The 13,206-nt window shown below is 45.6% G+C and overlaps 2 pseudogenes; both read left to right on the top strand.

Annotated features, from left to right (window-relative positions):
* The first annotated feature begins 5,878 nt into the window (after positions 1–5,878).
* On the top strand, positions 5,879–5,997 carry LOC111729677 (annotated as a pseudogene).
* Positions 5,998–8,822: 2,825 nt separating this feature from the next.
* LOC111729681 lies at positions 8,823–8,941 on the top strand (annotated as a pseudogene).
* Positions 8,942–13,206: the final 4,265 nt, after the last annotated feature.

Below are 13,206 nucleotides of genomic sequence, written 5' to 3' on the forward strand. Positions count from 1 at the left end.
TGATGGAGCTCGCACAGGACTGGGAGCTGAGTTCTGATCAGCTAGCGTGGAGACTGGGACATCCAGTAGACTCTACACCTAACCTCGATTAAAAGGAAGCCTTGGGATAATCAAACTGATCATATAGTTACTAAAGAAAGTCCGACCCTTTTCAAGGGAAGACAGCAAAATCCAAACACGTAACAATATAATATTTACCATGTAAAGCATCCAGAAACGTTACTAAAAATGTAAAGAGGCAGGAAAATATGGCTGATAATCAGGCGAAAAAAAAAAATTGGTAATAGACATAAACCTATAAATGATGGAGATGATGGACTAAGCGGACACGAATTTTAAAACAGCTATTATAACGTTTGAGATTTCAAGGAAAACATGTACACAAGGAGAGAAATTAAAGATCTAGACTGGAACAAAATAGAACTGTGGAAGTGAAAAATACAATATTAGAAATGGAAAAAAAAAACTGGATGGGCATAACAATATTAGACACTGAAGAAGGGATCAGTGAACCTGAAGAACAGAAAAGAATGGCTAGGGGAGAAATGAACAGAATTACCCAGGGAGCTGCTAAAAATGCACATTCCTGGACCTCACCTCCAGAGAGCCTAATTCCCCAGGCCTGGCTCGGGGCCCAAGAATGTACATTTTTAGTATGCATCTCTGCAGACTGTCATGCAGAAAGGCAGCCCCATTTCCAAAGGTAAATAAATGGTCAGGGACGAGAAGAAAGGAAGAAGTATAGAATGCACCTTTCTCTGAACCACAATGTCAAGGTGCACCATGTCAGTAGTGAAGTCCCGACCTTTGATGTGTCATGAATCCCTTGGAGAGCATGATGAAAAATGGGGACCTTCTCTCATCAGAAACGTGCGTGCTTGTGTACACGTACACACACGTACACACACACGCACGCACAGTTTTGGACTGCCGTCCTTTATTGAACTACACACACTCTCCCTTAACAGCCTCATCCAGTGTCATTTCCCCAGCTACCATCTACTCGACGATGACTTTCAAATTATGGTTCCAATCCAGATCTTTCCTAGGAACTTCAGACACATACAACCAACCATCTGACATCTCCACTTCTAACTAAGTGGCCTCTCGCACTTGACATGCCCAAAACTAAACTCTCGATTTCATGCCCCTCAAACCTATCTCTCGTCCAGTCTTCCAACAGTATCCAACTAAATGGTACCACCATCCATCCATTTTCTAAATTCCAAACCTTGGAGCGATCCTTGCTTCTACTCTCCACATCCAAACCATTCCCAGGTTCTGTTGACTCTACTTTCAAAATATTTCAAATCGACGGCCTTCTGTCCATGCACCCCCTATGACAACCCTAGTCCAAGTCGCTATTGTCTCTGACTTAGGTAACTGAAATGGCCTCTCATCTTCTCATATCCACTTGCAACTCCCCCCATACATTCACTCTCAATAGAGATGTCAATGACCTCTGAAAAGCATATATCAGGTCATGCTGCTTCCTTGATTAGCCCCCTCCAAACGCTACCTAATGCCTTAATAATAAATACGCAATCCAAACTTGTTCACCTGAGCTAGAAAGTCCCACATGGACTGGCCCTGCCCGTCTGTCCCACCTCACCAACACCCTTCCCTTGCTCTTTCGCATATTGGTCTTCTGCTTGTTCCTGAACGTTTAAAATCTCATTTCCTTCTTAGGGCCTTTGACCTACTTGTTCCTTCTTCTTGGTGTATACTTTCACAAGATCTTTGCACGATTGTCCTTCAGTGCTCGGCTTCCTGTCACTGAGACCTCAACTTAATTGTCACCTCCTCAGAGAGACTTTCTCTGATCATCCAAATTAAAATGGCCAGCCACACAGTTATTCTATACCGTATCGCCCTATCTTAATTCTCTACATACTACTTTCAATACCTAGTATTTTTCTTTCTTGTTTGTTTACTTGAGGTTTAGTGTGTGTTTCCTCCCCATCCCCACCCATCGCCTACTAGAACACGAGCTCCTGGGGCGCAGAGGCCTTGTCTGTCTCGATCGATCACCATTTTTATTCTCCGGGCCTAGTGGTTCCTGGCACAAATAGTTGCTCAGTAAATACCTGTTGACTGAATGAATTCCACACCTGATCTCATGGTATCATAGACCTAGGTTTAAAACTCTACTCTTGGGAAACGTAACAAGTTTTCCGGGTTCATAACAAACCTAATCACCAGGATTTACTCACCACAGATTTATGTTCTAGGAGCTGGGGATGTGATGGTAAAGCACAGAGGCGCGACCTCTAAGCTGGACCTTAGGCGGTCAGACAAGACTTGGTACCAGACTTTTAACTCAAATGCAGCAAATGCTCATAAGACAGGCTACCAAGGCTGATATTTACGATGGACAATACTTAGAATACTTAGGGGTTTGAGCACTTTATTCCTGCACTCGATTCTACTTGCGCAGCAAAACAAACCTGGCTGGGTTATAGCAATTTTTTTTTTTTTTTTTTACATCTTGGGCTCCAGAATTCACTCCAAGAAAATTGAAGTGGCCTGTCTGGATTGTATCCATTTTCTAAAGACACTGAAATGAACTGAGAAACATCCTGAAAGTCTCTGAGGCTGTAAAGAGACACCTCTGATTTAAACTGCTTTTCTGGCAAGAGTGATTACTGTCCCTTTGTTTCAGCGGAATTGGCCCCCTGCCCCCTCTGCAGCGGTGAAATCCCAAAGCTATGAAATCATTTCCTTTGCATGTGCACAGGATGGGTCAGCAACCTGCCTCCAGAGCCAGGCTTTCCAAGTCAGGCTGAGGGAACAAAACCTACATCGAGCTGCGTTTGGAGTTCTAGGTTTTGATTCTTCGATACTGCTGTCGTTTCAGCGATGGCAGTTTTCGACTTAACCTGCCAAAAGGAACAGTGTGGGCCTCTCCCCCTCCTGACTTGCGGATGTGCTCCACACTGCCAAGACTGTCCAAAGAACCAGGATTTGGTGCTCAGATTCTGACTGCTCTGATTGCTCACAGGTGTTGGTCTCCTTCTGAGGCGCTCTTTCAGTGGCCTCGTTGGTCAGGCTGCAGGAGACGCCTCAGATTAGAGGACGACAAGGAGAAAAAAAATGTCACTAAGAACCTATGGCCGGCAAGGCCTGGATGTATTGTGGGAAGCTTTGAAGTTGTATGTGAATGGCCTGATAGAGAATTTCTCGTTATCACAATGACAGGTGGTGCAAAATTGGAAGTCGAACTCGTTTGGGGAGCATCTGATGTTACAGGCAGAATAAAAGAACTCTAGATACCAAGACCCAGTCAATGAACGTCTCCAACTCTCCCTGGGACTTTAGCCTTTGCTGACCTAGCCTGTACGCTCTGTGATGGCAGGAATGTCACCTGTCTTGGTCCTTGAAGTACTCCCAGTGCCTTTAATGGTCTTGGCGTACGATACATACTCATACACCACGCACTGTTGTGGACTGAACTGGTGTTGTATAAAAGGCTAACGGGAGGCATCCTTGTCTTGGAAGCGATCTGTATATTGATTGCAGGGGTGGTCACGTGGATCTACATGTGATGAAATTGCGCTGACACGCGCGCACACACACAACACGTGTGAATGCACGTGAGTGCGTGTACGATAGGTGAAACCCGCTGCAGCTCTTGGATGGTAGGTACCAATGCCACTTGCCGGTTGTAAGACCAGACTGGAGTTGTGTAAGATATCGACACTTAGGGGAACTCGGGAAAGGACCAGCGGCCTCTTGTACGTTTATTGACAACCTCCCAGAGATCTAATTAAATTTCTAAATAAGTTTACAAGAAGATACTCCATCCAAAAGAAGTCAAAGTACAGAGAAAGGAAACCTGGACGAGGTGGAGCAAATAAAAAAAGCACAAAGTAAGACGTTCATTTTAAATCCAAATGCGTCGATAATTATATTAAATGGAAATGAACCCAACGCTCTAGCGAAAAAAAAAAAAACATGTTTGTTGAATGGGATGCGTGCAGGGGATACAGAGATGAATGTGACCCAGACCCTGCTCTTATGACACTCACAGTGAGTGGTCTCATGGACCAAGTGGTGGAACAGAATGTGCGACATGTACAACTTTGTACCTGCCAGGAAGGTCGGAGTGGGAGTGACAGAAGGCAAAGCTAGAGAGGTGGCAGTGGCCAGATGGTGGGGGTGGAATTGGTCGTCTAATGGCTCCCTTTCCGGTATTCGAGGGCGCTGTTTAATTTCATTGAAGAAACGGAAATAAAATTAGTTGAAATTAAAGGAGAGAAAACAGAGTCACAGTAGGAAGCGGGTATATATGCCTGTTTGAGTTGGTTGGCGACCCAGTAAGATATCTTCACACCTTATCAGGCAGGTTTTCAAGATGGTTGCTCCTGCCACCCCTGCGGTTTACTGGGAGGTATTTGGAAGAAAACAGACCGACAGAGTATATTACCCTCAAAGTCACATCCGTGTTCGAGCGCTTTCGGCAAAGACTGTTCTATCACGAGGAGCTGTCAAAGCCGTTTCCCCTGATTTAGCTCTGTATTCCAGAGTGGAATATTCTGTCCCTTCGCGGACAGGCATTCTTCTCTGGAGTTCGGGAGACACAGAGGGGACAAAAGGAAGGAGGAATAAGACTTGCTCTCGTCTGAATGACTGCCATCGCATTTCCTTTTACATCCTTTCTCATCCCTGGTCTTCTACGAACGGGTTTCCCCCCACCGTGTTTTTCTTGTCGTTGTGCTGCTATTGACATATACTTAGTAAATGCTATTAGTGTTGAGAAAACCTAACAACTCAACCGCTGACTGCCATTTGTAAGGCCCCCAGGAATCTTGGATGTGGTCCCAGAACAGGAGATGAAAGAAAGCATTTGGGAACAACTTGGAGACTTTTGGTCATTTTCCAAGACCTAGTCTTCTAAGCCTAGCTCCTATTCTCTTCCCAGTGGTTTCACCTTGAAAACGCTCAGGAAGTTTGGGGTGTGTTCATGTGTCGCGAAAGGTGAACATCATCGAAGATACAGAATTCTGCTTAATGTTCTATTTTCTGTTGTGCTTTACTCAAGGAGGGTCCTTTCTCTCCGCCTTCTACTTCCTTGCCAAGGGGACCACAAAAGCTATGGGACCGAAGGGCAGCAGGTCGGGAATTTCCAGGAGCAGGTTATACGGCTCCTCTCTCTCCTGGCTCAGTGCCACTAGCCCTGGGATTGCTGGTGACCCTTCAGCCTGATGGCCTGTAACCTTCTGCTTGCTGCCAGATAGAGCTGGGACTTGTCCCAGGCGTGGAATAACTTCCTGTGATTGTCCTAGAGATGGCCTGGCCCACAGGGTCTGCTTCCACGGCCTGTCAACAGAGCAGAAAAACCGTGTATCTCTGCGATGCGGTGTGCCTTAGAAGGAGGAATCCTGAGGAGGAAGGTTCAGCAGAGATAAGTATGCCACGTTACATGGCATGGACTTGACCTTCCTCGTGTATTGTCGGCCTAAGTGCCACTGAACGTGCTGACCAGTTTCTCATGATCTCTTGTGTGGCAGATTCTTAGAGGTCATTAAGATCCACTAATCCAATCTGCAGCTGTCACAAATCTGGGAGGGTCACCAATATATTAGGTACCAGGCTCGGGACACGAAATAGTGGGTTGGAACAATGGAGAAAAATCGACTCAGGAATAAACAGTTATTTTAAACTCTAGTAAGTTCTATGATAGACTAAGGGTCTGAGGTGGAATGGAAACACAAAGGAGGCAATCGAGTCCGGGGGGAGGTTCAGGGAAGGGACCACGTGGAGGAAGTGACAACTGCGCTGAGCTCACTAGACCAAAATGGTTGCGGCGAGGCTCTTGTAAGCAGGTATTTGCCAAGGCACGAACACATGAGAATAAGCTTTTTAAAACTGCCCTCACGTCTACGGCCACGCCACCCTGAACGCGCTCGATCCCGTCTGATCTCGGAAGCTAAGCAGGGTCGGACCTGGTTAGTACTCGGATGGGAGACCGCCTAGGAAGACCAGATGCTGGAGGCGTCAAAAATAAAAAATCATAAAACTGCCCTCGCACCAGAGTGTTGGGTACAAATAGCAGTGATGGTTACGCAGCATCATCGATGCATTTAATGCCACAGAACTGTACATTTACAAGTGGTTAAATCATCAATATTACATCACGTATATTTTACTACAATAAAAATATTACCCTCGCAACATGGATGTCCTCTCGGGACATTCTCCACTGCTCGAGCTGAGTACACAGGTGTGAGGGCTCCTGGGACTGTCTCCGAGGGAGTCCATTAGCAATGAGAAGCTATCAGCACCAGAGTGACAGACCTGAAATAACACAGACCTCTCAAAGTAGACAGCGGCCATCATACTAGTTAACACATACGTCCAGGGACTGTTCTAAGTGCTTTGGATGGATTACATGAAATCGTGAGGTACACACGCTCTTCACGCCATTTGATCCACATGAGAAAACTCAAGTGCAGAGAGGTTAAACAACTCGCCTAACTGAGCACGGGAGCCGACATGTGGCAGAGATGGGCTTTGAACTTGGATCAGCTACTTCAGGAGCCTGCGTCTTAGCCACGTGCCGTAGTGAGATTAGAAGCTGCTGTCCGCCGATGACAGCTGTGTGTAGGCCGAAGAGCTCGGAACACCGAAGAGTCACACAGGAAGAAAGGAATAAGGCAAATCGACTAGGATTGTGGGAGAGTGTGTGTTTGGGTTACAAAGTCTGGGATTAAGGTCTAAGAAAGGAGAAAATACGGCACCATTTTATAAAAATGAGCTCACAGTCTAGCAAGAGGTCCTTCCGCTCTTTTTCCTAAAAATACGTGAATTTGGAAACTGTTTGGAAAATGCCGTCTCCGATATCCGAGGTTTCCTACTGAGGAAAACCTTTCCAAAATGTCCCAACGGTGCCTGGTGCCCAGCGGGAGCTCAGTAAATCTTGAGTGAATTAATGCATCTCTAGCTCATTCCACATATAATCAAAATAATTCTGCCTGGATTAAAGATTCATATCTAAATAAGGAAATTATAACAGTACTGATAAAACAGAGGTGGACATTTACCTAACACTGGCATCTGGAAAGGCTTTCTAAAAACATGACACTACAGCCAGAAACTATAAAGAAAAACATCGCCATATATGAATTCCTAAAAAGCAGAGAAGTCGACGCTTGAAACACCTGTGTTACACGTGAGCCTAAATGCAGAAGGATGGGAGGGAAGAGGAGAGGGGAAAGTGAGCAGGAGAAGGGGAGGGAGAAGTCTCCGAAGGGGTCCCAGCTTGGACGGTGACAGCACCTCAGGGTCGGCGGGACATCAAGCAGTCCAAAGGGATTTTTTACGAGGTGGTTCATCAGCTCTACATACTTTTCTAAGCTGGAGGAAGCGGCCGAAAACCACCTCCCCGGTCTCTGGCCAGCACATAACTGTCAATCAATAGAAGCTACTCCACCCAGAAGACCACAGGGCACCAGTGTTTATTTAAGCTCCTGTCTCGGCATGGAGGAAGCTAAGATCCCAGAGGGTGCCTGGCTGCAGACTGATCTCCAGATACTTGGAGAGGAAAAGAACATTCTCAGTTTCAACTCGGTTTCGTTACTTGCTTGGTTCAAAGCGCATACATCTGCCAGAGGGAAGGTCGCTTTATTGTTTACAGTTCAAAGCGAACTCCCTGAGCCGCCTCCTCACTGGGGACCCCGATGCCATTCCTTTCCTCACCAGGAACGTTCAGGCGCAAGGACGCTAAGTGGTCGCACTAACCTCGGGAGGGCCTCAGTGCGCCCTGCCTCCCGTTCCCGGCCACCATTGCACACCTTAAACCTCCGCCCTCTCCCCGCCACCTCACTTTCCCTTTTCGCTCATGACTCCTCATGACTCCTAAGAGCCCGGATGGAGGCCCAGGCCATAGTCCTCTCCTTTCCCAGCTAAGCATCTTTCACCGTAAGCTTTCAGAAAACTTTCTCCTGTTTTGTTAAAACTGGGCGGGAGGAGAGGAAATGTAAACCTGAACTAGGGTCTTTCTATGACTCCGTTGGATTTTCCTTTTCTATTTGGGATTTTTGTTTTTCATTCTTTTTGATGAGTTTCACAGAGGGAATTATGGAAGCGAGTACTCAGAACTGTGTTACTTTCTGCCATCTTTCACAGAAACTTCTTTTAAAGCTCTGGCAGTCACATAGGCCAAAGAAAAAGAGTATCTTGTTGTTTATATTTGTATTTGTCTGGTGTCTAACGAGGTCGGGTATTATTTCTTAGGAGTCATGTCCCTTTGCAGACCGTATTCTGTGAACTGCTGTTCATATACTTTGCCCATTTTTCAGTTGGGATGCTGATCTTTTTCTAATGATTGATAAGGAGCATCCATAGAGGTGAAGGATACAAACTCTTTGTTTGCCAGATATTTGTGATCAATGCAAAATGTCATTTGCCTTATAAGTTTGTATTATTTTTGAAGTTCCTAAGGTCTAAAATACTGCTTGGCCAATAGGAGATGCTCGCTTAGTATCTGTCGAAATATTCATTTGGATTGACTGAATAAATGAACCAAAGTGTTTTATTTCATAATAGCAAAAATCTGTCTTATCCTTTATAGTTTTCCCCTCTGCTATCATGTTTAGAGGTTTTCCTTGCCTCAAGATCAGATTGAGATTCTACAACATTCTCTCCTAGAAATTATGTTTCATTTCTTTACATTTAAATATAACACATCTGGAATTGGTTTCTCATATCAATAGTAAGTGAGATTCATCCATAGTTTTATTTTTTTATTGAAATCTCCTTACCTAAGTCAGTATCAGGGTTATTGAAGAAGGTTGCCTAAATAGTTTAAAATATGCGCATTAGCCTATAGCCATGGCACCCTAAACAAGCCTGATCTCATTTGATCTCAGAAGCTAAGCAGGGTCGGGCCTGGTTAGTACTTGGATGGGAGACCACCTAGGAAGACCAGGTGCTGCAGGCATAAATAAATTAAAAAAAAAATTATATATATATATATATAAAGTATGAGCGTTATCTTTAAAGTTCAAAAGATCTCAAATACAATATATATATATATATATAAAGTATGAGCGTTATCTTTAAAGTTCAAAAGATCTCAAATACAAAAACTTTCTGAGTGAAGCATGTGATTATCAGATAATGCATTTCATTTCTTCCATATTTACTTTTTAATACTGATCAGGATAACATTTTAGACTAATAAGACTTTGAAGAGTGTACTTCTTTTTGGCAAGATAATGTGAGAATTCTCATTTGGGGTCAGAATTTGGGTGGGGTTAAATTACCACTTAAACTTCAACTCAGCTTAATTTCTAATTATACCGTTTTCTTGGCCAAAGACCCCAAACCACGAGTTTCTTGTTAGCACTGAAAGCCACAACAAAACAGACTTGCTTCTTGTGAAATAGGAACCAGCGGTGATGAACGGAAGCGACTACCAAAAAGGAGGCTGGGAGGGGACTAGAAAGCGACCCATTAGGTGACCTAGCTGGAATGTCGATGCCGCTGCCTTATAGTGAGTGACAGCAAGGCATCCATCTCGGTGTAAAGCCAGGCAAAATTCTCATCTGTGAAGAAGGCAAAAATAGGCTGAGTTATGTGAATAGAAAGTCTCTAGTGAAAGGCTTTGCTTGGTACTGGGAACAGACGCAAAAGGAAGTCAAACAAATAATCACACCACAGCCCCGTAAGAGGGGCGAGGCCAGGGCCTGAGGAGGAGAATGGGGAGGTTTCACTCACGGACTTTGCGGGTCAGTGGGACAGACAGGAAGACGGTGCGTTTTCAGGCCCTGGACACCAACCCCACAGGGGAAGGAACCCAGACCTTGATGTCACTCCCTCCAGGCCCTGGGGAGATAGATGACACTGGGCAAGTCCACTGCGGTCCCTGTGCTCATGGAATCACAGTGCAGGCTGAGAGACAGACAACTAAACAGACGGGGTGCTCCACAAGGGAAGGAAACTGACTTTGATCCCTGTTTCCACTCTGACACCCCGCCCTTAGCTCCTGAGACAGCAGATGTGGAGGCACCCGGGCCAGGGTTTCCCAGCATGCTTTAGGGCCGGGTTACACAGGGCCTCAGGGTACATCCAGCCGGACACCAGTTTAGAGGCCTTCCCCACTCCACGATTCTAAACAATATTTTCTTTTAATTTTTCTGTTTAATTATTATGTGAATATCATCGTGAGATGCTGAACGAGTCATAGAAACTGTAAAGGAACAGATTTATAGATTTGTTTACAACAAATCAAAAACATCTTCATGGTGAGAGACCCCTTGAACAAAGTGGAGACAATTAATATGTAGGGAGCTACAATGTAAGAAACAAAACACATGAAGTGCCTCTGTGAAACATGAAGATAAACATAAATGACCTAATAGTAAAAACGGGCAAAATACACAAACAAGCATTTCACAGAAGAAACAAATGACCCCAAATCATATATCTGGAAATTGCTAGTTAAAAATATGATAGCCCTGCCCATCAGACTGGCAAAAAATTTTAAAACGTGTATACATTGCTGTACATTCATGGCTGTTAATGTCATTATTTACAATGGCTAAAAATCAGACGAAAGTAAATATCAAAGGTTGAATCGCAGTATGAATGAATATGCAAAGCACACACATACGCCCCCACCCCAGCCTACTACTCTTTGTTGTGACTGAGTTCCATTTCCCTTACCTCATCTATACGTCTGACCGAAATGAAGGGTAAACTTTATAAATCCAAAGTAAAAGCAATTTCCAAAATCAAAACTGAGCACAGAGGCTGTTCACAAGACACCTTTCTGCCACGATAGCCCTCAGGGCAGTTTGGGTTCCCCTTTAAGCTCGTGTCTTCCACGGGCTCGCACACCTCAGGGTGTGGCTGACTTCATCCTCCAGGTGCTCAGCCCAAAGCACCCTGGAATTCTCGACTCCTTTTTTTTTTTTTTCTCTCACACAGGAAAAACGATCCGTCAGAAAATCCTGCTGGCTTTGCCTTTCTGGTGGGAGCCCTCGTCTCTCACCTGGATCATGCAGTAGCCTCTCATCTGTTCTCCCTGCTTCCGCCCTTCTCCCTACAGTCCATTCTCAAGCCAGCTGCCAGAGTGATCCTGTTCTAAGGCATGTCAAACCATGTTATTTTTGTGCTCGGAACCATCTAATTTCTTTCTCCTTCACTCAGAGGAAAAACCAGAGACCTTGCTACAGCCTACAAGGTGCTATGCGAGCCCCTCTTCTCCCTCTCGTGACCTCTATGACTTCGTTTACTCCATCTTCATTCCCCGGGCTCCAGCCAAGCTTACTGCTCCTGGAACATTCCAGGTATGTTCCTGCTCGAAGGGCTCTGCATTGGCTATTTCCTCTCCTGTATAAGGGCTGGGGTAAGCAAATTCCCAGACCCTTCCGGCTCTGTAAAGTACGGGCAAGAAGGTCTCTAGTAGGCCAAGAGTAATTCCTCAAACAGGAGCGGCAGGTGATGGCTACTGGAAGTGAAAGCCCATCCAAGCCGTGGGGGGAGGGGAACACCTCCGATATCTTTTGTAGTCCTCACTAGTGATTTCACTCAGAAATGCTAATCGGTAACCTTTACTGACCACTTAGACATGTCTACCAGTGTTCCAAGTGCTTTCCATATCACGAGTCCTCAATCCTCACGAGACCTCTATGAGGCAGGATGCTGGTCAACCTTGGCAAAAGCCTGATTAAGAGTCAATGAGAAATAGAATGTACACCGCGTGCAATCCTTAATGAAGTCATCGCTTTACGTTATGAAGCATCAGTGATTGTTAAAATCGCAAAAAGACAACCGAATGGGATTTCCCTCCTAATGGAAGTATGAGAATACTACCTATGAGGCCATGAGTTCTATCGAGATAGGCAATGGATGCCTTAAATTCGTCTCTCAGAAAAGAACATGTTTGAGTGCTGACTGTTATAATCTAGAGGTTGAAGCTGGACTGCTGGGCTCTTGACCGAGTGCGGGGGCGGGAACAAGAGGCATTTGACCCATGGAGGAACCAGGTCACTGCCTTATTTCTCCACTCTCACTGGAGTCCCGAACGAGTGGGTACTTTTATTCTAGAAGGAACTGTGCACAGGGTCTGGGGGTGGAGGGGACGGCGGGCGGCAGATTTTTCTATTAAGACTTCTAACCAGTACAACTCTATCCTCCATTTCGCAAATACCTGTGAGCAAAACTCATCTTCAAACACGCACTTCAGATGCAGCTGTCCATCTGGAAAGCTGCTCACTTCGATACCTTCTAGTCGCTCGCCTGTATTTCTTTTTCTTTCGGGCCTGGGTCTGGGAGCCCGTGGCCCTCACTAAGTGCTCTCCCGAGGTCTCGGCTTCACTGACACCTGCCCTTTTCACTAACTGTGGGTCTGTCCCAAAGTTCTGTCCGAGGTCCTTCACCTTCTCCCTCATCCTACTCTCCTTCGATAATATCATCCATACCCTGATTTCAACTAACTATACCCCAGGGACCACCAAAGCTCCATCTCAGGCCCGGGTGCCACCCCGAGGGCTCAGGACAAACTTACCCAAATGACGGTTGCCTGCCTGACCCACAGTTAACTTCAAACTCAGTAAGTCCCAGTCTAAATAAACATGCCCTCCACGAGGACTTGTCCCCAAATTAAGGTCTTTTCTCCCACGCTCCCTCTCACATATATGTCACATACGACCTAATCGGGGTCCAGGAGCATCTCGACAGACTGGCACGCAGGGCCAAACGAAAAGATAGATTTAACAGTAATATGTACGGTCCAGTTCCTGGGCTTAAAACAAAACAAAACACCAACAGCACGAGAACAGACTGGAGAAAAGATAGCTTAGCAAAAGCACAGAGGAAAACTAAGTTCACTTGACAGGAAGCTCAGTGTGAGTCAACGGTGTGGTGTGGCTGCCAGAACAAAGCTAATGGAATCTCCAGCTGCCTTCTCTGCACAGCGTCCAGATGAGGACTGATCATCTTGCTCTGCTCTGCTCTGCCCTGCCCTGGCCGCTCTGAATATGGAGTTTATTCAGTTCTGGTACCAGTTCGGAAGCGCTCTATCAGGATGGAGTGGGAAGGCAGAAAAATGGCTGAATAAACTGGCGACACTCAGACTGGATAGCTGCAGAACTCTCAAGGTGAGAAAGACGAGATGCGTTCTGCGTATTCTAAAGAGGCAACACCAGGCCCGGATTCTCGCAGCCAGAGCTATCGCACAGTTATTTGGGAAGCATGTTA

Source organism: Pteropus vampyrus, unplaced genomic scaffold, assembly GCF_000151845.1.
Source record: "Pteropus vampyrus isolate Shadow unplaced genomic scaffold, Pvam_2.0 Scaffold275, whole genome shotgun sequence".
Lineage (NCBI taxonomy): Eukaryota > Metazoa > Chordata > Mammalia > Chiroptera > Pteropodidae > Pteropus > Pteropus vampyrus.